The sequence below is a fragment of the Prionailurus viverrinus genome, chromosome A1 (assembly GCF_022837055.1).
Source record: "Prionailurus viverrinus isolate Anna chromosome A1, UM_Priviv_1.0, whole genome shotgun sequence".
Taxonomy (NCBI): domain Eukaryota; kingdom Metazoa; phylum Chordata; class Mammalia; order Carnivora; family Felidae; genus Prionailurus; species Prionailurus viverrinus.
Genome location: NC_062561.1, coordinates 158,823,943 through 158,849,008, shown reverse-complemented (window position 1 = coordinate 158,849,008; position 25,066 = coordinate 158,823,943). Strand labels below are relative to the sequence as shown.

At 35.9% G+C, this 25,066-nt stretch overlaps 1 long non-coding RNA gene across 1 annotated transcript; it reads right to left on the bottom strand.

Moving 5' to 3' along the window:
• Positions 1-1,137: 1,137 nt before the first annotated feature.
• LOC125154918 (uncharacterized) lies at positions 1,138-20,548 on the bottom strand. Its single transcript, XR_007147990.1, has 3 exons — positions 20,399-20,548; positions 9,623-9,755; positions 1,138-2,118 (listed from the first exon to the last, which is right to left on the bottom strand). It is a non-coding gene; the product is annotated as an uncharacterized LOC125154918 (long non-coding RNA).
• Between the last annotated feature and the right edge of the window lie 4,518 nt (positions 20,549-25,066).

The following is a 25,066-nucleotide window of genomic DNA, read 5'->3' as shown; positions in this document are numbered from 1 at the left end:
ATTGGTATCCCTCTCATCTCTCCATCCAATCCTGATCAAGGAAAACAGCTTAGGCACCACTTGTAATTAAGATTGGCACCCTGCCTGCACCAGGTTCTTATTTTACATAACCTCTTGGTAATTTCCTTTGTTCTGACATCCGGTGCCTTAGTGACAGCACCTAAATCTGGGAAATGCCAAAATTCAATATGGAGCTTTTTTTGGCTTTTTTTTAAGTGCTTTTATTTAAATCCAATCATTTTTTGCTCCACAATGAATATGATAAATCATAAAGTTTTACCCAGTGTCATTGTTTGTATGCTATTATATCATAATTATTCTTAATGGTTTTATTATGATATAATTTATACCATAAAGTTCACCCGTAGAAGTGTGTTCAAGTATACAATTCAATGGTACTTAGAGTTTTTTACAAAACTGTGCAACCATCACCATAATCTAACTTACAAACATCTTTATCATCCCAAAAAGAAGTCCTCCACCCATTAGCAGTCACTTCTCATCCTCACTCTCTGTCCCACAAACCCTAGTCAACCACTAATCTACTTTTTGTCTCTAATAGATTTATTTATTCTGTGTTTTTTGTATAGATGTAACCTTATAATACGTGGTCTCTTGTGACTGACTTCTTTCACTCAGCATAATGTCTTTGAAGTTCATGCAAATTGTAGTATCCATCAGTTCTTCATTCCTTTTTTGGCCAGATAATATTCCATGATATGGGTATATAACATTATGTCTATCGCTTCATCAGTTGATGAACATTTAGGCGGTTTCTAGTTTTTGGCCATTATGAATAATACTGCTGTGAGCATCCATGTACAAGTTTCTCTTTAGCCATATATTTTCAGTTCTCTTGGGTATATATATACCTAGGTATAGAATTTCTGGGTCGTTTGGTGACTCGATGTTTAACACTGAGGAGTTGCTAAAGTGAGGCTGTACCATTTTACATTCCTACCAACAATAAATGAGCATTCCAATTTCTCCACATCTTTAACAGCACTTGTTATTGTCTTTTTCATTATAACTATTGTAGTAAATATGTAGTATCTCATTGTGGTTTTGATTTCCATTTCCCTAATGGCTAAAGATGTTGGGCATCGTTTCCTGTACTTTTTGGTAATTTGTATCTTTTTAAAAGAAATATGTATTCTTATCCTTTGCCCATTTTAAAATTGGATTGTCATTTTATTATGGAGTTGTAACAGTTCTTTATAGAGTCTGGATTTATTTTCAAATATATGATTTGCAATTTTTTTTTCCCAGTCTGCAGACTGTCTTTACACCTTCCTGCTGGTGTCCTTTGATGCACAAAAGTTCTTTAATTTTGATGAAGCCCAAGTTAATAGTCTTTTACTACTTGTGCTTTTCCTGTTGCATCTAAGAAATCATTTCCTAACCCAAGATCATGGATATTTACTTCTGTATATTCTTCTAAGTTTTATTACCATGATGATGTTTACAGATGTGATTGAATGGGAAGAGAGATTTAAAGCGGTATGATTAGAGAGCTATTAAGAGAAAACATTTCAGTTACTTAATTTTACAGATAGTAATTACTAGGATTATGGGATAGTTCCTAGGCATTAACTCTAACTATAAATACATTGACAAAAAATAGATAGTACCAATAAAGAAAGAACTGCAAAGTCATGGTAGGCCTAAAGGAACTTCAAGGGTAGGTAGCAAACCTGGATTATTGAGAAGTCATAGGAAGACTTTGTGCCTCAGCACAGGGCAACTGTGGGGGACACTTGAATATAGCAGCTCTGACAGCTGTCAGCCATAAGCAAAAAGTCAAGAACCCCAAGTCCTGCTCTCATACTCCAGGGCATTGGTGAGACAGAATGGAGTTATTTCCACGCTATACAAGAAGTAAAGGCTTGGAACTATGCAGGCTTGATCCTTCATTTGTCACTGTGAGAATGGGAGGTTTATTTTTCTTCAGATAGTAGAGAGCTATGTCTAAGCACAAGTAACTATCTGCTTTGTCACCATCCCTGGCACTCTACTGATGCTGGCTATCTCTCAGGCCCAATGGCCAAATGCCAAAGATGATTGGTCAACCGTTCTCCATGTCCAGGTTCGAAGAAGGATCCAAAAGATATTATTATTCTATAATAGAAGGAACATAGGTAAGGATAAAAGAAGAATTTACTGATGACCTGTCAAAGTAACTTTATCAGAGAAATAATTTTGAATCCAGTCTTTCCCCTTTATATTTCCTACATTGTGTGAAGAAGAAATGTCTCCTAATTCAGTGAATAGATTACCTATGTGAAAAATGGTAACTTATGTTGAAACATAATTCCTTCCCTTCAAAACACAATACAAAATAATCATGCATAACGTTCACTGTGAACTATTTTGCACACTGCACGACACATTCAATACATTTAGAATCCTCTAATTTAATTTTATCAAATGTTTCTATAAAGCAACTATACCTATAATACTACCATGGTTATGGGACTCAGGAAGGTATCATGATTTAACATTTGTATCTCTCTGCTTCTCCAAGCTTCATTATCTTTATTCTGTTGCTATTGCCATGGAAATCATGTATGTTTTTCCAATGGAGACTTAAATTTTCATTAAATATTTGCTCATATTTTTCCATTTTGATATAATTTTATCTAGTTGTTCCTTAAAACAATCTTCAGGATAAGAATTTGAGTTTTGAAATACATCCAACTTTGCAAGCATGTTGCAAATTCTATTAGTATTAATGTGACTCAGAATAGTTACTTCTTCTCAAATCCAGACTTTTAATATAGAAATGAATCATCCCATAATCCTGATCTTATTCTGTCATGCCCATCTATGCAAAGATGGTTTATAAGATTTGTGAAATTTCCTTTAGCTAAAGGGATTGCAAATGCAGGTAATAGTCTAAAGGACAAATAAAATTTACTGAAGCAACACATTTAAAAACAGGTTTAATCAAGACAATAGCTCATGTGTTCATGTGGAGACTAACAGGGTAGAAGTAAGGAAAATATATTAAACAAGAAATTAGAAGACCCAAATTCCAATCAAGACTATGCTACTATGTTCTTTTACAAACTTAAGCAGATTAATTAATTTCTCAGGGCATAATAATTAGGAGTGTACAGAGATATGAGTAACAGGAAAACTGACCAAAAGTAGCTTAAGAAATAAAGAATTAATTGTCTCATGCAAGAGGAAAAGATATTGATACAGAAATACTAATTTAGTATAGTGGCTGGTTCCAATTATCAAAGATCCAAACTCTTTCCATCCTCCTACTCTATTATCTTTCTATCCTTAGTCTTGCCATCTCATAATCTCAAGATGGCTGCCAAGTTCCAGGTATCACACTCCCATTGAAAAATAAGATTTTTATATGTCTACTTTGTCTTTTAAATAATCAAATGGAATTTTTTCCCTGAAATAATCCAGCCGATTATCCCTTATATATTGTTGCCTAAAAGTTGGTCAAATGGCCACCTTTATATATGAGAGAATCTGGGAAAGTGAGTATCTGGCTTATCCAGCCTCTATAAAGGGAAACAGACAAAGGAGCCTCAGGACTGTGCCTATAAATGTGAAAGTTGGGTAAACTGATCTCTCCGGTGTGGCTCTAGACTAATGAGTAACTTTTGAAAATAAAATGTCATGAAAAACAAGTGACCTGAATTCTACTTTACATATTTTAAGAGGTGTCGGTTTTTACCAAATCCTTGTGATAGCATTCTCTGTCATCTCTAAAACAAAGCAAAACAAACATCCTCCATCCACGATTCCAAAATTCTAAAGTGAACAGTCTCTCCTCTTCCCTAGCTAGAAAAAAACAAAAAAATAAAAACAAAAATCCTTCTAAGTGGTCCAGACACTGAGTCATTCAATTTAACTGTGATGGGACTACACCTATTTTTGAGATTTTGTCATTGTGGTTTAAGAACACTAACTATCTGCAGACACTTTGAATATTTTTCCCAACACAACTCTGAGTTTATGCTGCACTAAATTTAAAATGCAAAATTAACGATGTAAAAGGCTAAATAAATAATTCTATTATAAAAAGCACAAGTGATCATATTCTTAAAAAATTCAAAGAATTCAAAATGTATTGAATTTGTCCAAATGACATTCCATTAGTGTCTCATACTTCCGTGTGATATTACACGTATCTGTGCTTCATTTTTCTGAGAGTTACACAGCCACCCACTATTATTAAAAGCACTCCATCACCAAATAAATATGTATTCTGAAGTTAAAACAAGATACTACACGAGAAAACTTTGGAAGCCAGAATGTTGCCAGCTGTGAGTGCCAGATGTGATTACAGAGCAACAACAAACAATGATGCAATCAGCCTATTGGTTAGCCAGAAACTGTGAACACCCAGAAAAGGTTCTGTCTGAATACATACTCAATGGTGTGTTCCAAACTACTGTGCAAAAATGCTTGTTTTATCCAGATACTCTATGGGAATATTTAGCTGTTACATTGTAAATGCTGTTATTTTGGTTTCTAAAAATGTCATGACAGGAAATGATTTCAGGGAGGAGTTGCCAAGATGGCTGTTAGGCAAAAGCAAGGGTTGGGGGGGGGGGGCTGTTAAACCCAGAGAACAAGAAGCTGGAAAAGTTGAATACACCACTTACTATTTGCAATAAAGTAGATTCTTAAAATCCAAAAAAAAAAAAAGAAAAAAATTTTCCCCTCCAATTATCATTGCCAAAAGGATGACTATGGTTTAAAGAGTGCTTACTGCTCATTGTCACAAAGGTTATAATGTTTCTGCTCTTGGACAGGGTGTCTGCTGTTTCCCAGACAGTACAGCAAATGCGCAGTTGCAGCCTTTTGCTAAGAATTTCTACAGGTTCAGAAATGCCCATTCTCATGGTATTTTTTTATTTTTTCCCTGTTTGAGAAGTACAAGGTGAGAATACCTGAGGACAGGTAAGAATAGAGGTTGGTCAGAAAGTAATTATACTTAATGTCACATTGGGAGTTTGACCTTCCTCAGAGGGCTGCTAAAGTAAATAGTTACAGTAAATATTAACTGAAGAGCTATAGAAATTCAAAGAAAAAGAAAGGGGAATGGGAAGAGGAAGGAGGAGGGAGGGGAAACTAATTTTTTTTCCCTTGAAGAGATTCATGTTATAGAACAGCTCTTTAAGTATAAAATTCTTAGTTTAGCCAACTTATTTCTCATTAATGACATTTACTAATTATATGCCTATCTTTAAGTAATAAGTTGTTTTATTTTACTACTGTTTCTGTTAGGTCTGCAAATAGTCAGATATTACAACAGACCCCTAGGAAAATCACTTTAGATATAGAGAAAAAATAATGGTTATGCCATAACTCATCGATAAAACTTTTCAGAAAAGTGTTAAACATGTCTAATTTTACTTTCCTGTTTTTCAGGTAAACTCAATGTCCTCCCCTCTTCAACAGCAAGATAAACGAACTTTTTCAACCATTTATTTTTAGATTCCCACTTAAGATCCTTTACTATCTAGTGTGTTCCCCATGTGCTTTAAGGTATAAGTTGCATACAATTTTATTACTCAAACTATTATCCCTATATTCCCCCCATATTACACACTGCTTTACACATAAGTGTTAGCATATATATATATATATATATATATATATATATATATAATTGGAAGCTTCCATAAATCTTTTTTTAGCCCAAAAAAATAGATAGTGAGTAAGGAAAGAGGGAAGGAGAGAAGGAAGAAAAAAGAAGGGACGCTAAGGGGCACCTGGGTGGCTCAGTTGGTTGAGCGTCTGACTTTAGCTCAGGTCACTATCTCATGGTTTGTGAGTTTGAGCCCCACGTCAGGCTATGTGCTGACAGCTCAGGGCCTGGATCCTGCCTCAGATTCTGTGTCTCCCTCTCTTTCTGCCTCTCCTAGCCTGTGTCTCTGTGTGTCTCTCTCTCAAAAATAAATAAACATTAAAAAAAAGGAAGGGAAGCTAAGTCCATAAATATTTATTAAACACCATTGTTGGCAAATGTCAGAAAGGTGAATCAACTGCCTCTTATATTCATGTTCATAAAATGAAGTGATTTTAATTTTATTCCATATATATAATATGATTTTAACACAACAAAAGAGGAAAAATAAGAGCCAACAACACAATAATACAATTATAGGAAAATATTATCAAAAACTTTATGCCAACAAATTGGACAACATGGAAGAAATGGATAAATTTCTAGAAACATAAGGACATAGAAATGAAACAAGAGGACATAGAAAACTTGAACATACCAATAACTAGCAAAGAAATTGAATCAGTAACAAAAAATCTCCCAACAAACAAAAGTCCAGGGCCAGATGGCTTCAGAGACAAATTCTACCAAACATTTAAAAAAAAGTTAATACCTATTCTTCTCAAACTATTCCAAAAAATAGAAATGGAAGGAAAACTTCCAAATTCATTCTATGAAGCCAGTATTACCCTGATACCAAACAGGGATACCAAACCAGACAAAGACACCACTAAAAAAGCAAACTACAGGCCAATATCCCTCATGAACATGTATGCAAAAATTCTTAGGAAAATACTAGCAAATCAAATCCAACAGTTCATTAAAAGGATCACTCACTGTGATCAAGTGGGATTTATTCCAGGGCTATAAGGGTAGTTCAATATTTGCAAAACAATCAACGTGCTACACCACATTAATAAAGGAAAGATAAGAACTTTCAACAGATGCAGAAAAAGCATTTGACAAAGTATGACAGTTATTCATAATAAAAAATCTCAACAAAAGCAGGGTTATAGGGAACAAACCTCAACATATATGAGACCATATATGAGAAACCCACAGCTAATAGCATCCTCAGTGTAGAAAAACTGAGAGCTTTTCTTCTAAAGTCCAGAACAAAACAGGGATGTCCACTCTCAACACTACTATTTAACATAGTACTGGATGTCCTAGCCACAGCAATCAGACAACAAAAAAAGAATAAAATGCATCCAAACTGGCAGAGAAGAAGTCAAACTGTCACTATTTGCAGATGACATGACACTCTATGTAGAAAACCTGAAGGATGCTACACACACACACAAAACATTGCTAGAACCGATACACGAATTTAGTAAAGTCACAGGATACAAAATCAACATACAGAAATATATCACATTTCTATGCACCAATAATGCACCAGAAGCAGAAAGAGAAACTGAGGAATCAATCCTATTTTCAATTACACCAAAACCATAAGATACCTAGGAATGAGCCTAACCAAAAAGGTAGAAGATCTGTACTCTGAAAACTATAAAACACTGATGAAAGAAATTGAAGATAACACAAGAAAATAGAAAAACATTCCATGTTCATGAATTAGAAGAACAAATATTATTTAAATGTCTATACTACCAAAGCAATCTACACATTTAAAGTAATCCCTATCAAAATACCACCAGCATTTTTCACCGAGCTAGAACAAACAATCCAAAAATTTGTGTGGAACCACACAAAAGACCCCAATAGCCAAAGCAATCTTAAAAAAGAAAAGCAAGGCTGGAGGCATCACAATCCCACACTTCCAGACCTCAATATTAGAGAGCTATAGTGATCAAGAGGATATGGTACTGGCACAAATATAGACACATAGATCAATGGAACAGAATAGGAAACCTACAAATGAACTCACAATTATATGGCCAATTAATCTTCAACAAAGCAGGAAAGAATATCAAATGGAAAAATGGCAATCTCTTCAAAAATGCTGTTGGGAAAACTGGACAGTAACACGCAAAAGAATGAAACTGGACCACTTTCTTACACCACACACAAATAAATTCAAAATGGATGAAAGACCTAAATACAAGACATAAAACCATTAAAATCCTATAGGAAGACATAGGCAGTAACCTCTTTGACACTGGCTGTAGCAACTTCTTACTAGATATGTCTCCTGACGCAAGGGAAACAAAAGCAAAATAAACTATTGAGACTATATCAAAATAAAAAGCTTCTGCACAGCCAAGGGAAACAATCAACAAAACTAAAAGGCAACCTACAGAATTGAAGAAGATATTTGCAAATGACCTATCTTATCAAGGGTTAGTATCCAAAATATATAAAGAACTTCTCAAACCCAACATCCAAAAAACAAATAACCCAGTGAAGAAATGGGCAGAACACATGAATAGACAATTGTGCAAAGAAGACATACAGATGGTCAACAGATATATGAAATAATGCTCAATATCACTCATCATCAGGGAAATGCAAATCAAAATCACAATGAAATACCACCTCACACCAGTCATAATGACTAAAACTAACAACACAGGAAACAACAGGTGTTGGTGAGGATGCAGAGAAAGGGGGACCCTCTTACACTGTTGGTAAAAATACAAATTGGTGCAGCCACTCTGGAAAACAGTATGGAGGTTCCTCAAAAAGTTAAAAATAGAACTACCCTACGATCCAGAAACTCCAAAGGATACAAAAATACTAATTTGAAGGGATACATACACTCTGATGTTCATTGCAGCATTATCAACAATAGCCAAAATATGAAAAGAGTCAATATGCCTATCAACCAATGAATGAATAAAGAAGATGTGATATACATATACAACGGAATATAACTCAGGCATCGAAAAGAATGAAATCTTGCCATTTGTAATAATGTGGATGGAGCTAGGGAGTATTATCCTAAGTGAAGTCAGTCAGTCAGAGGAAGACAAATAATATGATTTCACCCATATGTGAAATTTAAGAAGCAAAACAAACAAACATAGTGGGGAACAAAGAAAGGAAAACCAAGAAACAGATTCTTAACTACAGAGAACAAACAGGGTTACTGGAGGGGGTGGGGGGTGACTGGGGGGATGAGTGAAATAGCTGATGGGGATTAAAGAGTGCCCTTGTGATGAGCACCAGGTGTTGTATATAAGCAATGAATCACTGTATTGTACACCTGAAACTAATATTACACTGTATGTTAACTAACTGAAATTTAAATAACTTGGAAGAAGAAGAAAAAAAGTCTGGCTCAGAAAAAATAAGTCACTCATAGTTACTAAATTTAGCACTTCACACTTTAATAAGTGTGCTTATCTAATTATTTGTTCATTTATTCACACATAAAAATTAATTTTATAAAAATATTTCAACAATTCAATAATCCCAAATATCAGGAAACTAAACCAAATTATCCCTCATTATTATTCTGGTATGTAATAGTTTTTAAATTTGGTTTTCTTTCTCCTATGTATTCCAAAAGCATCACTTCTGGATAAGCAGGTAAATAGACAATTGGGTTAAAATTAAGGAGTATAAAAAAGTCAACTAATGTGTCAAAAAAGGATTTTTCTTATTTTATTTTAAATAACTATTATAAAAATTAGACTGTTAATGGCATTGATTAATGTGTGAAAGAAAAACCACGCTTTACATTTTCTTTTACAGTAAATGAGAGACTATAACTCAAATAGATCTGGAACTTGATTTTTCATTTCTCCACTGAGTCAGTATTGATTTCTTTAATCTTTTTTAAGTCTTTTTTGATTCAACTAGTGTTGGTCTATTTTTCAGATCTGAGGCATTCCTCATAGAAATGCATTCCTTGTTTGTCAACCAACAATTTAGATAAATGTCAAGTTCACATACCTAAGGAGAAGAAAAGTGTTTCTAACAGCCATCCGTTATCAGTGAGGACAGAGTTTGTTGTCATTTAAATGCTATATAGCACCGATACAACTGCCTCAGAAGTCTTGAAAAATAAATTTGTTTCCTGAGGCATCTAAAACACAAACATTAGAGGTCAGAAACAGAGTAATAGGGACTATAAACATACATGACTGCTTAGCTACTATTGTTCAGAAATTAAGTATAACTCAAGGTGTGGTAGGTTAATGAAAAGCTAACTGGATGGAGGAAGTAGCAGAAAGGAAATGTGTACTGTAGGTGAACAGCTTATAGACAAAATGTTACAGAGCTGAGGTTATGTTGCACCGAATGGACCTGAATTTATTCTAGATGTATTCTTGGCTAATTTTACTATTATGGTGAGATAATTAGCACTATAACACTGTAATTTACTGTTATTTATTAATTTAATATTAAATTCAACATTCCAACAAGAAAATCTTATATACAATTTGGGCCACAAACTAAAAACACGTCATTAACCTCCAGGAATTTCTCTTCTTAGAAAAGAAACCATATTAAAAATAACAATAACAACAGCAAAAACAACAACTAATTGTAGTGTAGTATTTTAATTAAGTGATCTACAAAGCAAGTACTAATGACTGAAAAGAGGGTGACATCATAATATGAAGGCACTCTGGCAAGGATCTTATGGTAGATACTTGCTGGTTTGGTGCCAGCTGATGAAGTTCCTTTGGGAAACTAGGTTGTCTCAGTCCATGTGGATGGGTAGGCCTTCACCTAATACACCTAATACTTAATACAGGAGTCAGAATGCATGGCTCAGATCTGCAAGGTATAACACTTAGTTCCCAATACATATCAACTGATTCAGGGTTGGGTCTGTGAGCCTACTTGGCCACTTCAGACTTGAATTCAGCTACTTGTTTGAAAGCCATAGTAACAAATGCTCGTTTCTTCAATCTACATGAACCCTGAGGAAATCTCTGGCAACTATCTTGTCTTCAGGTGTCATCTGAGAAGGTAAATAAGAATACTGTTGTTGCCATTATAAGTCACCGCAAATTTGGTGGCTTAAAATAACAAAAATTTACTTTCTCATAGTTCTAGAAGCTAGAATTACAAAGTCCAGAATCAAAGTGTTTGCAGACCTATGCCCCCTCTGAAAACAATGGAAAAATCCTTCCTTGTCTCTTCATTGCTTCTGGTAGTTGCAAAAAATCCTTAGTGTACCTTGGCATGTAGATGGATTACTACAATCTCTGCCTCTGTCTTCACATAGAATTGTACTTGTCTCTCCTGTGTCTCTGTGTCTTGTGTTCAAATCTATGTTTCCTTATAAGGACTTTAGTCATTGAATTTAGGGCCCACCATAATCAAGTATGATCTCATCTTAACTTGATTACAACTACAACGATCCTATTTCCAAATAAAGTTATGTTCACAGGTATCAGAGGTTAGGATTTTGACACAGTTTTTTGGGGAAACAAATAAAATACAATAAGCTAGAGATGACATGGTGCCTTTGATGTCATCTGTAATAACCCAATACTGCTTAATTTAGAACTAAAAATATATGTTTTGAATGAAATTAATTGTAATCTCCTTTTGTGAAGCATGTGACTGATGACACAATAGCACTTAGGGGTGCCTGGGTGGCTCAGTTGGTTGGGCATCTGACTTCCACTCAGGTTATGATCTCACAGTCTGTGAGTTCGAGCCCTGGGATGGGCTCTGTGCTGACATCCCAGAGTCTGGAGCCTGCTTTGGATCCTGTGTCTCCCTTTCTTTCTGCCCCTCACCCACTATCACTCTGTCTCCCTCTCTCTCTCAAAAAAAATAAATATTGAGCTGAGGAATAGAAGATAAGGGAAGATGGCACATAGGAGGACGCTGGGCTCACCTTGTCCAGCTGATCACATAGATTCCACCCACATCGGCCTAAATAACCCAGAAAACCGCCAGAAGACTAGCAGAACAGACTCTCTGGAGCCAAGCGTAGACAAGAGGCCGATGGAAGAGGGTAGGAAGGGCAGACGCGGTGCGTGCTACACAGACTGGCAGGAGGGAGCCAGGGTGGTAGAGAGGCAGCCCGGCAGGCAAGGTGGAGCCCCCAAAGTCTGGCTTGCAAAAGTGGAGGGCCGGACTGCATGAGTTCTGACAGCCAGGGGAACTTAACATCTGGAATGTTAAAAGTCAACAGCTCTGCTCTCAGAGCCAGGGAGGGTGAGAGGACACCAGGAGGGAGAGTTGTTGAGCCCGGGAAGACAGAGCTCAGCTCAGCGGGGGAACAAAGGTGCTGGCAAACACCATTTCTCTCTCCCATCCACCAGCGGAAATTCCAAAGGGAACAAGTTCCTGTCACCGAATTTGCTTGCACCATGCAAATGCACAACTCTGTGCTTCTGTGCATCCATCCCTCCAAAGCGGCTTGCCTCCCGCCTAGTGCTGCAGGGCTCCTCCTGCAGGGGACCAGGGATGGCAAACCTAGCTAAGCCTGCCTCTCCCGCTCCTGTGCACCTTGAGGATCCACCCCTTGGCCAGAACCCACCAAAGCAGCACCACAAGCCTGGCAGTGTGCAAGCAGCCCAGACAGAGGCCACACCCCTCCACAGTGAGTCCTGTCCCTGGGAGAGGGGAAGATAAAGTACACACCAGTCTGACTGTGGCCCTCGTTGTGGGCTGGGGGCAGACATTGGGTCTGACTGTGGCCCCACCCACCAACACAAGTTTCTCTGGACAGCACAGGGAAAGTGCCCTGCAGCATGGAGCTACTGCAGGGACTAGCCAAAACGATGAAACGGAAGAATTCTCCTCAAAAGAAACTACAGAAAGTAGCAACAGCTAATGAATTGATCAAAACCTATTTAAGCAATATAATGGAAAAAGAATTTAGAATAATAGTCATTAAATTAATCGCTGGGCTTGAGAAAAGCATAGAGGACAACAGAGAATCTATTGCTACAGAGATCAAGTGACTAAAAATTAGTTATGAGAAATTTAAAAATGTTATAAATGAGGTGTTAAATAAAATGGAGGTGGCCATAGCAGGATTGAAGAGGCAGAGGAGAGAATAGGTGAATTAGAAGATAAAAATATAGAAAAAGAGGAAGCTGAGAAATAGAGACATTAAAAAATCCAGGAGTACAAGGGGAGAATTAGAGAACTGAGTGGTGCAATCAAATGGAACAATATCCATATCATAGGAATTCCAGAAGAAGAAGAGAGAGAGAAAGGGGCTGAAGGTATACTTGAACAAATCATAGCTGAGAACTTCCCCGATCTGGGGAAGGAAACAGGCATTGAAGTCCAAGAGGCACAGAGAACTCTCTTCAGACATAACTTGCATAGATATTCTGCACAACATATCATAGTGAAACTGGCAAAATACAAGGACAAAAAGAGAATTCTGAAAGTAGATAGGGATAAACGGGACTTAACATACCAAGGGAGACACATAAGGGTAGTAGCAGATCTATCTACTGAAACTTGGCAGGCAGGAAAGGAATGACAGGAAATCTTTAATGTGATAAACAGGAAAAATATGCAACCAAGAATCCTTTATCCAGCAAGTCTGTCATTCAGAATAGAAGGAGAGATAAAGGTTTTCCCAAACAAACAAAAACTGAAGGAATTCATCAAAACTAAACCAGCCCTACAAGAGATCCTAAGGGGAACTCTGTAAGTGAAATGTTGCAAGGACCACAAAATACCAGAGACATCACTACAAGCATGAAACCTACACATATCACAATGACTCTAAACCCATATCCTTCAATAATAACAATGAATGTAAATGGACTAAACGCTCCAACCAAAAGACATGGGGCATCAGAATGGATAAAAAAAAAATAAGACTCATCTATTTGCTGTCTACAAGAGATTCATTTTAGACCTGAGGACACCTTCAGATTGAAAGTGAGGGGATGGAGAACTATCTATCATTTTACTGGAAGTCAAAAGAAAGCTGGAGTAACCATACTTATATCAGACAAACTAGACTTTAAATTAAAAGCTATAGCAAGAGATGAAGAAGGGTATTATATAATAATCACAGGGTCTATCCATCAGGAAGAGCTAACAATTATATATGTCTATGCACCGAATACGTGAGCCCCCAAATATATAAAACAATTACTCACAACATAAGCAACCTTATTGATAAGAATGTGGTAATTGCAGGGGACTTTAACACCCCACTCACAGCAATGTATAGATCATCTAGACACGTGGTCAATAAAGAAACAAAGGCCCTGAATGATACATTGGATCAGATGGACTTGACAGATATATTTAGAACTCCGCATCCCAAAGCAACAGAATATACTTTCTTCTCCAGTGCACATGGCACATTCTCCAAGGTAGATCACATTCCGGGTTGCAAAACAGCCCTTCATAAGTATACAAGAATTGAGATCATACCATGCATACTTTCAGACCACAATGCTATGAAGCTTGAAATCAACCACAGGAAAAAGTCTGGAAAACCTCCAAAACCATGGAGGTTAAAGAACACCCTACTAAAGAATGAATGGGTCAACCAGGCAATTAGAGAAGAAATTAAAAAATATATGGAAACAAACGAAAATGAAAATACAACAATCCAAACGCTTTGGGATGCAGTGAAGGCAGTCCTGAGAGGAAAATACATTGCAATCCAGGCCTATCTCAAGAAACACGAAAAATCCCAAATACAAAATCTAATAGCACACCTAAAGGAAATAGAAGCAGAACAGCAAAGACACCCCAAACCCAGCAGAAGAAGAGAAATAATAAAGATCAGAGCAGAAATAAACAATGTAGAATCTAAAAAAACAGTAGAGCAGATCAATGAAACCAAGAGTTGTGTTTTTTTGAAAAAATAAACAAAATTGATAAACCTGTCGCCAGGCTTCTCAAAAACAATAGGGAGAGGACCCAAATAGATAAAATCATGAATTAAAATGGAATTAGTACAACCAATCCCTCAGAAATACAAGCAATTATCAGGGAATACTATGAAAAATTATATGCCAACAAACTGGACAACCTGGAAGAAATGGACAAATTCCTAAGCACCCACACACTTCCAAAACTCAAACAGGAGGAAATAGAAAATTTGAACAGACCCATAACCAGCAAAGAAATTGAATCAGTCATCAAAAATCTCCCAACAAATGAGTCCAGGACCAGATGGCTTCCCTGGGGAATTCTACCAGACAGTTAAAGCAGAGATAATACCTATCCTTCTCAAGTTGTTCCAAAAAATCAAAAGGGAAGGAAAACTCCCAGACTCATTCTATGAAGCCAGCATGACTTTGATTCCCAAACCAGAGAGAGACCCAGCAAAAAAAAGAGAACTACAGGCCAATATCCCTGATGAATATGGATGCAAAAATTCTCAATAAGATACTAGCAAATCGAATTCAACAGCATGGAAAAAGAATTATTCACCATGATCAAGTGGGATTCATTCCTGGGATGCAGGGCTGGTTCAACATTCGCAAATCGATCAACATGATACATCACATTAATAAAAGAAAACATAAGAACCATATGATCCTGTCAACCGATGCAGAAAAAGCATTTGATAAAATTCAGCATACTTTCTTCATAAAAACCCTTGAGAAAATCAGGATAGAAGGAACATACTTAAATATCATAAAAGCCGTTTATGAAAAGCTCACAGCTAATATCATCCTCAATGGGGAAAAACTGAGAGCTTTTTCCCTGAGATCAGGAACACGACAGGGATGTCCACTCTCACCACTGTTGTTTAACGGAGTGTTGGAAGTTCTAGCATCAGCAATTGACAACAAAAGGAAACCAAAGGCATCAAAATTGGCAAAGATGAAGTCAAGCTTTCACTTTTTGCAGATGACATGATATTATACATGGAAAATCCGATAGACTCCACCAAAAGTCTACTAGAACTGATACATAAATTCAGCAAAGTCTCAGGATACAAAATCAATGTACGGAAATCAGTTGCATTCTTATACGCTAATAATGAAGCAACAGAAAGACAAATAAAGAAACTGATACCATTCACAATTGCACCAAGAATCATAAAATACCTAAGAATAAACCTAACGAAAGATGTAAAAGATCTGTATGCTGAAAACTATAGAAAACTTATGAAGGAAATTGAAGAAGATACAAAGAAATGGAAAAACATTCTGTGCTCGTGGATTGGAAAAATAAATATTGTTAAAATGTCAATACTACCCAAAGCTATCTACACATTCAATGCAATCCCAATCAAAACTGCACCAGCATTCTTCTCGAAACTAGAACAAGCAATCCTAAAATTCATATGGAACCACAAAAGATCCCGAATAGCCAAAGTAATTTTGAAGAAGAAGACCAAAGTAGGAGGCATCACAATCCCAGACTTTAGCCTCTACTACAAAGCTGTCACCATCAAGACAGCATGGTATTGGCACAAAAACAGACACAGAAACCAATGGAATAGAATAGAAACCCCAGAACTAGACCCACAAAAGTATGGCCAACTAATCTTTGACAAAGCAGGAAAGAATATCCAATGGAAAAAAAGACAGTCTCTTTAACAAATGGTGCTGGAAGAACTGGACAGCAACATGCAGAAGATTGAAACTAGACCACTTTCTTATACCATTCACTAAAATAAACTCAAAATGGATGAAGGATGTGAATGTGAGACAGGAAACCATCAAAACCCTAGTGGAGAAAGCAGGAAAAAAACCTCTCTGACCTCAGCCGTAGCAATTTCTTACTTGACACATCTCCAAAGGCAAGGAAATTAAAAGCAAAAATGAACTATGGGACCTCATCAAGATAAAATGTTCTTCACTGCAAAGTTAACAGTCAACAAAACTAAAAGGCAATTGATGGAATGGGAAAAGATATTTTCAAATGACATATCGGACAAAGGGCCAGTATCCAAAATCTATAACAAACTCACTAAATTCCACACCCAAAAAACAAATAATCCAGTGAAGAAATGGGCAGAAGACATGAATAGACACTTCTCTAAAGAAGACATCCAAATGGCCAACAGGCACATGAAAAGATGCTCAACGTCACTCCTCATCAGGGAAATACAAATCAAAACCACAGTGAGATATTACCTCATGCCAGTCAGAGCGGCCAAAATGAACAAATCAGGAGACTATAGATGCTGGAGAGGATGTGGAGAAATGGGAACCCTCTTGCATTGTTGGTGGGAATGCAAATTGGTGCAGCCACCCTGGAAAACAGTGTGGAGGTTCCTCAAAAAATTAAAAATAGATCTACCCTATGACCCAGCAATAGCACTGCTAGAAATTTACCCAAGGGATACAGGAGTGCTGATGCATAGGGGCACTTGTACACCAATGTTTATAGCAGCACTTTCAACAATAGCCAAATTGTGGAAAGAGCCTGAATGTCCATCAACTGATGAATGGATAAGAAATTATGGTTTATATATACAATGGAACACTACTTGGCAATGAGACAGAATGAAATATGGCATTTTGTAGCAATGTGGATGGAACCGGATAGTGTTATGGTAAGTGAAATAAGTCATACAGAGAAAGACAGATAACATATGTTTTCACTCTTATGTGGATCCTGAGAAACTTAACAGAAGAACATGTTGGAGGGGAAAGGGAAAAAATAAAGTTACAGAGAGGGAAGGAGGCAAACCATAAGAAACTCTTAAACACTGAGAATAAACTGAGGATTGATGGGGGGGTGGGAAGGAGGGGGAAAGTGGGTGATGGGCATTGAGGGAGGCACCTGTTGGGATCAGCACTAGGTATTGTATGGAAACAAATTTGACAATAAATTTCATATTAAAAAATAAAATAAAATAAAATAAAATAAAATAAAATAAAATAAAATAACTAAATATATATATATTTTATTTATAAACAATGGCATATCAGCTCTTCTTTCTCTGATAAATCATACTGAACAAGCACATCAGGCAAAGTGTGTTGGGTTTCTCTGCTAGAATAACTGAAATTGTGGTCCTTTTATTTCAAATAATTTATTAAACTCAAGGAAGAATCAGAAAAAAAGAATGTCAGATGATCTCATTAAGTAACCAACTAAGCTCTAAAGTATTTAGAAACAAAATGAACCAAATAAGCTAAATCATTTCAGATGACTTACTAATCACAAATATTTTCAATGGCTTAGTTATATCTAAATGATATTTTATTCATTAAGAAATATCTTATTAAACTAAACATTTGATATAGTCAGAAGACCTAGGTTTTCATCCAGACTCTGTCACTAACCAGCTCTATAACTTTAGAAAACACCTCTAACTGCTCTCGGTTTCTTTCTTCTGTAAAATGAAAGGTTGATAATCAAGACAATCTCAAAGGTCCCCTTTCCTCCTCAAAAAATGTTTGCATTAAAAAATTCTATTTTTTATCATAATCATTTTAACATTTGCATACCCTGTTCTGCACAGATCAATAAAAGCAATTAATAATAGGTGAGTACTACTGTGCCTGAAGGTGTCTTTTAGCATGTGAGAATAAAAAGCATGAGGAAATTCTACGGTCACAAGATGGCTGCCACTCACAAGATGGCTGCCACAGCTCCAAGCATTACATCTTCAGAAAAAAAGTCTAAAGCAGTTAAGAATAGTAAGGGTAGAGACTCCTTTTATATCTGTGTAAAAACTTTCTGAGCAAATTTCTCCTCAGGTTCCATTAGCCAGGAATGAGTCACAGGCCCATGCCATAGCAACAAAGGAAAACGGGAGAATCAGTATTTAGCATTTTCAGCCTTTGCATGAGAGACAGGCTCTAACAGCACAAAACAAAGAGGAGAAAGAGTTGTTCATTAGGCGACCAGCAAGGTCAGCCAGAGACTCCTTGCCCCACAAGAAGTGACATTAGAACTTTTGTAATAGATTCTAACAGCCCCCTACCATGGTATAGTGAAAGATAAAAATTTAATTGATAACAGTTTTTGTCAGTCATGCTACAACTTTGGTGTGGCCTAGGCAATGCAACTTACTACCTGTATAACCTTGGATAAATTATTTAGCATCTCTAAAGTCCTCAGTTACCTCATCTATAAAACAGGTATTATACATCAAATGTTTGTTCTGAGGATTAAATGAGAGAACATGTGTAAAGTACCTGTATAGTTCCTGACATACAGTAGATACAAAATAAATGTTAGTTTTCATTCTCTTTTCCCTTTCCCTAACTTAGCCTTCCACACTCCCCTTAGAAAGAAATCCTTTAATTGATTTATATTAATTATATGTAATCTAATCTATCTCCCTCTCCTCCTCCACCTCTCCATCCCTTCCCTCCCCTTCACCCATCTCTGTTTCCTAACTACGTACTTCTAGAAAAGGAGCTGTGAGTAAACCATTCTTAAAAGTGGGTTATAAATGGCCTGTAAGAGTATTTATTTTGATGCCTATCTCCAGGAATAAACTGGACAGACATCTCCCTGGTGAACTTCCTTAGGAAAGGCATTAGGAGACACGGTCACAGTGAGATAAGAAGGTTGTCTGGAATTGCTAATCTACTGATGTTGTCCAGAAAGAATCATTAAGAGGAGATTGATTCATGATGAAAAATAACTAAAGGTGACAGGAGAACTTAGAACCCCGGCTGATATTCACCATTTGTGGAAAGTATCCCCCTTTCCCAACTCCCATCACATTAGGATAAAAGGCATTGACACATGTAGCTAGAAGAAACTTTCCTCAATCATGAAAAATATTTAGAGAGCCCACTACATATAGTGACTAAGCTAGGCAATTCCCCATTTATCTCCCCTGGCCAATTCCAAATCATTCCCTATCCATACAATGGCTACTTTTGGGTCATGAGACAGGAACAACATGGATGAGATGCACCAAACAGTTTTGAAGGAGGACACTGGAAAAGAAATATATAGGCCCAGCTCATGAGTGTATAACGGAAGTAGAAGGGGAAAAAGAAAAAACAGAGATTTTCTTGAGGAATGTGATTGTATGTTATGCCTTCCCTTTTATGAGTTCAAGATATATAATTTAGAATTTTGATTTAAACTGAGATTACATATTTTCTGTTGTGATGTAGTTCAAACAATTCACCACATGGGCCATGACATTATATACACTTAAAATATAAAAATGTGATAGTATTTCATTTTCACTGAGCACTTATCCTGTGCCAGGCATATACTATACACTCTACACACATTTCTTCATTTACTCCTTCATTTATAATGTGCCTAAGACAGGAACACCTATTATCTCCATTTTCTACTGTAAGAAATAGATTTCCAGAACAAGGTCTCTCAGACAGTCACTCTAAATTCCACCTGATACTGCCCCAGCTGGTGCCTTGCCTGTGTATTGCCCAGTTTCCTGTGCTTATCTCTAGGGTCACACTTTACATACTGTTTTGAAATGAGCTTTTAACTGGTCTTTCTCGCCAGCTGGTTTAAGTTTTAGATCCTAAACCTAGTACAACGTAGGAGTTATATAAATACAAAAATACAGATCAAATCAATGAAAAAATAAACTGGAAAATAGGCTATACAAGAAGTACTAAGTTCAGAAGAAGGGAGGTAACCACCGATTGCAGAGGGTAGGAAAGGCTTTGTGGGTGAGGCAGGGTCTGTGCGAAGCTTGGAAGAGGGAGAGGATTTAAATGTATAGGGAAGATGGGAGAGGATTCTGGGAAGAGAATATTTTAGCAAAGGCCAAATACCTTGAATGTTTTTAGGTACTAATTCTATCTCTCTAAGAGAATATTTTAAATTGTGTAGCTTATTATGCCATAGAACAAATAAACATATTACATTATTTACATGTCAGCCAGCCCCTTCTTCTGGACCAAAGGCATGAAATGTCGTTTCTGCTTCATTAAGACCTTTTTCCACGTCAACAATCCATTGAAAGCATAAAATTGCATTGAGGTCAGAAACCCCATGGACAACTTTCATCTAACCATATATACTGCATTCATAAAAAAAAAAATTAAGGGAAAAATGGTAAATATTTCAAGATTAAGTAATCAAGTACAGTTTACTACACAAAAAAAGTGAATATGGAATGCCAAATGTAAAACAACAACAAACAAACAAAAAAACCTTAGTGTAAATCAAATAGTGTCCCCAAAATGAGTCTCCCATTTGAAACCCAGGAAAAACCTTTAATTTTTTTTTCAAAATCTTTTAAACAACTGAAAATGCTGATGTTTAAAAAAGCAAGAAGCCACTTATTCTTGATTTTTATTATTCATACTCAGAACCTTCAAGAAACTAGGATAAGAAATAAAACATAAGAAAATAACTCTTGTTTTACTTTCAGAAATTTTTGTTAAAATGTAATATATATACAGAAGGTGTTCATATTATAAGCATACAGCTCTCTGAACATATGCATGTGATAAATGCCTACCTCAAGAACAAAACATTCAGAGCACTCCAGAGGTTTACCCTTTCCTTTCACTCAGCCTCCCTAAGGATAACCATCTCCTATTTCTAATACCATAGATAAGCTTTGCCTGTTTTTGTATTTTATATACAATGGGTATATAAGTGGGTCATATATCATGTATTATTTTTGGATCTGGATTCCTTTACTTAACAATATATTTGTGAGATTCAACCATTATGGTTGTGGGTAGCTACAGATCATTCATTCTCATTTTTGTCCAGCAATAATTCTCAAAGTGTGGTTGATAAATGTAGGTTAAAGTGTGGTCCAAAAGTAAGCAATTTTCATAAATATTGTAACATATAATTTATCCTTTTTGCCGTATTGATATTTGTACTGATGGTACAAAAGCAAAAGTGGATAAAATTGCTGGCACCTTAGCATAAATCAAGGCAATGACACCAAATTGTACTAAACATTATCCTATCATTGTTCAACACCATGCACCACCAGTAAACAAAAACATAAAACAAAAAAATGACAACTGTATTTAATAACTTCTTTAGTAAAAAAAAATATTAATTACATTAGCTCTCAACCCTTGAGTACATGTCTTTTCAATATTCTGTGTGATGTAAAGTATGCATAAAGTACTTCTACATAGAGTACAATGGATGAAAAAAACTCATTAGGAAAAGCAATGTGAGTTGCAAGCTAAACTAGTCACTTTTGTCATGGAACACAAATTTACTAGAAAGGACTGACAGGAAAACAATGGTTATTGAATCTGAGTATTTAGCAGACATTTTCTCAAAAATAAATGACAGGAACCCTTAACTTTAGGGAAAACTACTGGTAGTAATTTATGTCAATGACAAAACCTCAACTTTTTAAACAAAAATTATGATTTGTACAACATGTCCACCACCATGAATTTGACAGCTTCACAACATTTAAATACTTTACTATATGTGATTTTTAAAATATTATATAAGGAAATATGTAAGCATTTGAAGGCTCTGCATAAGTCAGTGAACCAATGTTTTCTGAATAATGAATGCCTAATACAAATCATGCATTAGTACAAGATTAATTCAAAGTCCAGGACAGACCAATGGATTTAACATATCAGACTATCAAATGTTCGTTGATATGATTTCAGTATCCACAATTACAATTAACCTTTAAGGAACTACCACTTGTCAAGTTTTAATGTAGTATCAAAGAAAGATATCCACATGTATTTGAAAGGAAGGAAGGAAGGAAGGAAGGAAGAAAGAAAGAAAGAAAGAAAGGAATTAAGAAAGAAAGAAAGAAATTATCTATCTATGGGAGACTGTATCTTCTTCATATACTTTAAGTAAAATATATAACAATAGATCAAACGGAGAAGCAGAGATTAGAAACCAGCTATTTTCTCATAACCCAGTTGTAAATAGATTGGAAAATGTAAGATAACACCTCTGTTCTCATTAATTTTTTTGTGCAAAATAAAGTACTTTTTATAAAAAATAGCTATTTATGTTACCATGCAATGTGTTTAGTGTTGTTAGCTTTAAATAATTTTATAATAAATATTCTTTAAATTTCTCACTTTTAAATCACAATGTGGTAAACATGAATAGCTATAATCCACATAATCAAAAGCTCTTTAAAGTCCTCAATAATTTTTAAGCACATAAAGTGTCCTCAGATCAAAAAGTTTGAGAACTTCTGCTATACAGTATTCCACTGTAAGCAGAGGTTTAATTTTAACAGTAATTTCTGGGAATATTCTTGAGATAGTATATATTTAGCTTAATTTCCTCATCTGGCCTTTCTACTTGTGGTTTCTTCTTCTCTCCAACCCTTCTTACACTGGGCCAATCAGATCATTCGCCAGTCCAGTACTTACAGCGGCTGTTACATCAGGTGCATTTTCTTCCTCCTGGCAGGAATATCCCAGAAGACTTTACCAAGAATGTAGGACTGTGCTGTGGCTTTAAGGATTTAGCCAGAAGGAGGTCAGAGGAGGACAGAGCAAACTAGAGCAATGTAAGCAAAGGACTTTTTCTTGGATTATGGACATGGTTTCCTGGGCTTCTCAGTTTAACAGCATCTTCTAACACCAAATATAAAACAATTTCCCTGTGTCTCTGCAACACATAACCTAGTTTTATTCTCTTCAAAATGCCTATCACTCCCTGGCTTTTTTTCTCGGTTTTATTCCTTTATTTTCTTTGCTCCCCATTGCTATTCCCAGAATGAGAGCTTGCAAGATTTTTCTACTTTGTTTACTGTCTGGAACTGTCTCTGGAACACAGTAGATATCTAATATATATTTGTTGAATTGATTAATCCCTATCTCTTCAGAAGCCTTTTTAATTTGCAATTATAAGAGACAAAGGAAAATACCAAGATCTAGAATTCTGTTTTATTTCGTGGGATACTAGTCTTTCCCCCATTTGGGTATATAAGAAAATAATGGCATAAAGTATTTTACAAAGTTTCCAGGAGCTATATTTTTACTTTAAATATTGCCTCTCCTTTTCTTGGTCTCATCCCATTATTCCTAGCCATATACATAGTTGCTGCTAAATAACTTCACAACTCGTTGGAAATCTATGACTTAAAAAGAGTGGATTTCCAGCACACTTATTCTAAAGTATTTAAGCTCAATATGTATAGTAATTTATATATTTAATTATAATTTATATTCTCCATTCTGATTGCTAAATGTTTTCAATTTATGAGAATTTTAACATGTGATCTTGTACAAAAGAGCATACTTCCTGAGACTGGCTTTTAAGATTTTTGAAACCAGAAGAAAATATTTTTATTTAAATGTTGGCAGTATGCTCAATATGTACCAACATAGAAATTATCCAAGGTATACACACACACACATAAAATGAGAAGTAGAATAGTATATACATTTTTTTATTTGTATTTTCTTTTTAAAGGAAAAATTTATAGTTTTATAAATGCTTGCATGTGTGCAGACTGGCTTGGACATAAGACAAAAGACAACTGGAGAACATGGTTGCCTCTTGGGAAGGAGATATAAAGGGGGAAAGGGTGGGAGGAGATTGACTTTTTAACATGTCCTTTTTGGTAGCTTTCAAATTTTGTGTACTTATGTTCATCACTTATTTAGAGATTGGCAGAGTCAATTAAAAAACATAACCCAACCAAATGCTGTGTACATGAAACTCACTTCAAATATAATACAGGAAGGTTGAAAGTAAAAGAATAGGAAAAAGATATATCGTGCAAACATTAATCAAAAGAAAGCAGAATGGGGCGCCTGGGTGGCGCAGTCGGTTAAGCATCCAACTTCAGCCTGGTCACGATCTCGCGGTCCGGGAGTTCGAGCCCCGCGTCGGGCTCTGGGCTGATGGCTCAGAGCCTGGAGCCTGTTTCTGATTCTGTGTCTCCCTCTCTCTCTGCCCCTCCCCCGTTCATGCTCTGTCTCTCTCTGTCCCAAAAATAAATAAACGTTGAAAAAAAAAAAAAGAAAGCAGGAATAGCCATTTTAATAACAGATAAAGTAGACCTAAGAACAAAGATTTACCACAGACAATGACATGACATAATGATAAAATGGTCAGTCTACCAGGAGCACAAGGCAGTCCTGGATACGTATAGCACCAAACAACAAAACTACAAAATAATTGAAGCAAAAACTAGTGGAATTAAAAGAAGCAGACAAATCTATAATTATAGAAACTTTAGCATTCCTCTCTCAACAACTGGCAGAAATCAGATAGAAAATCATCAAGGATACAAAAAATTCTATAACACCATCAACCAAAATGTTCCATAAATGAAACAGTCCACCCAACAACAGCAGAACTCACATTCTTTTCAAGAACAATAGAACATACACTGAGAAAGACCATATATAAGGTCACAAAACAACTATCAACACATTTGATAGAATTTAACATAAGACTGTGTTCTCTGACCACAATGGAAGCAAACTAGAAATCAATAACAGAAAAACAATACATTTTTAAACAACTCATGGCTCAGAAAGATGTCTCAAGAGAAATCAAAGATTACATTGAAGTGAATGAATATGAAAGTACAACGTATCAACACTTGTG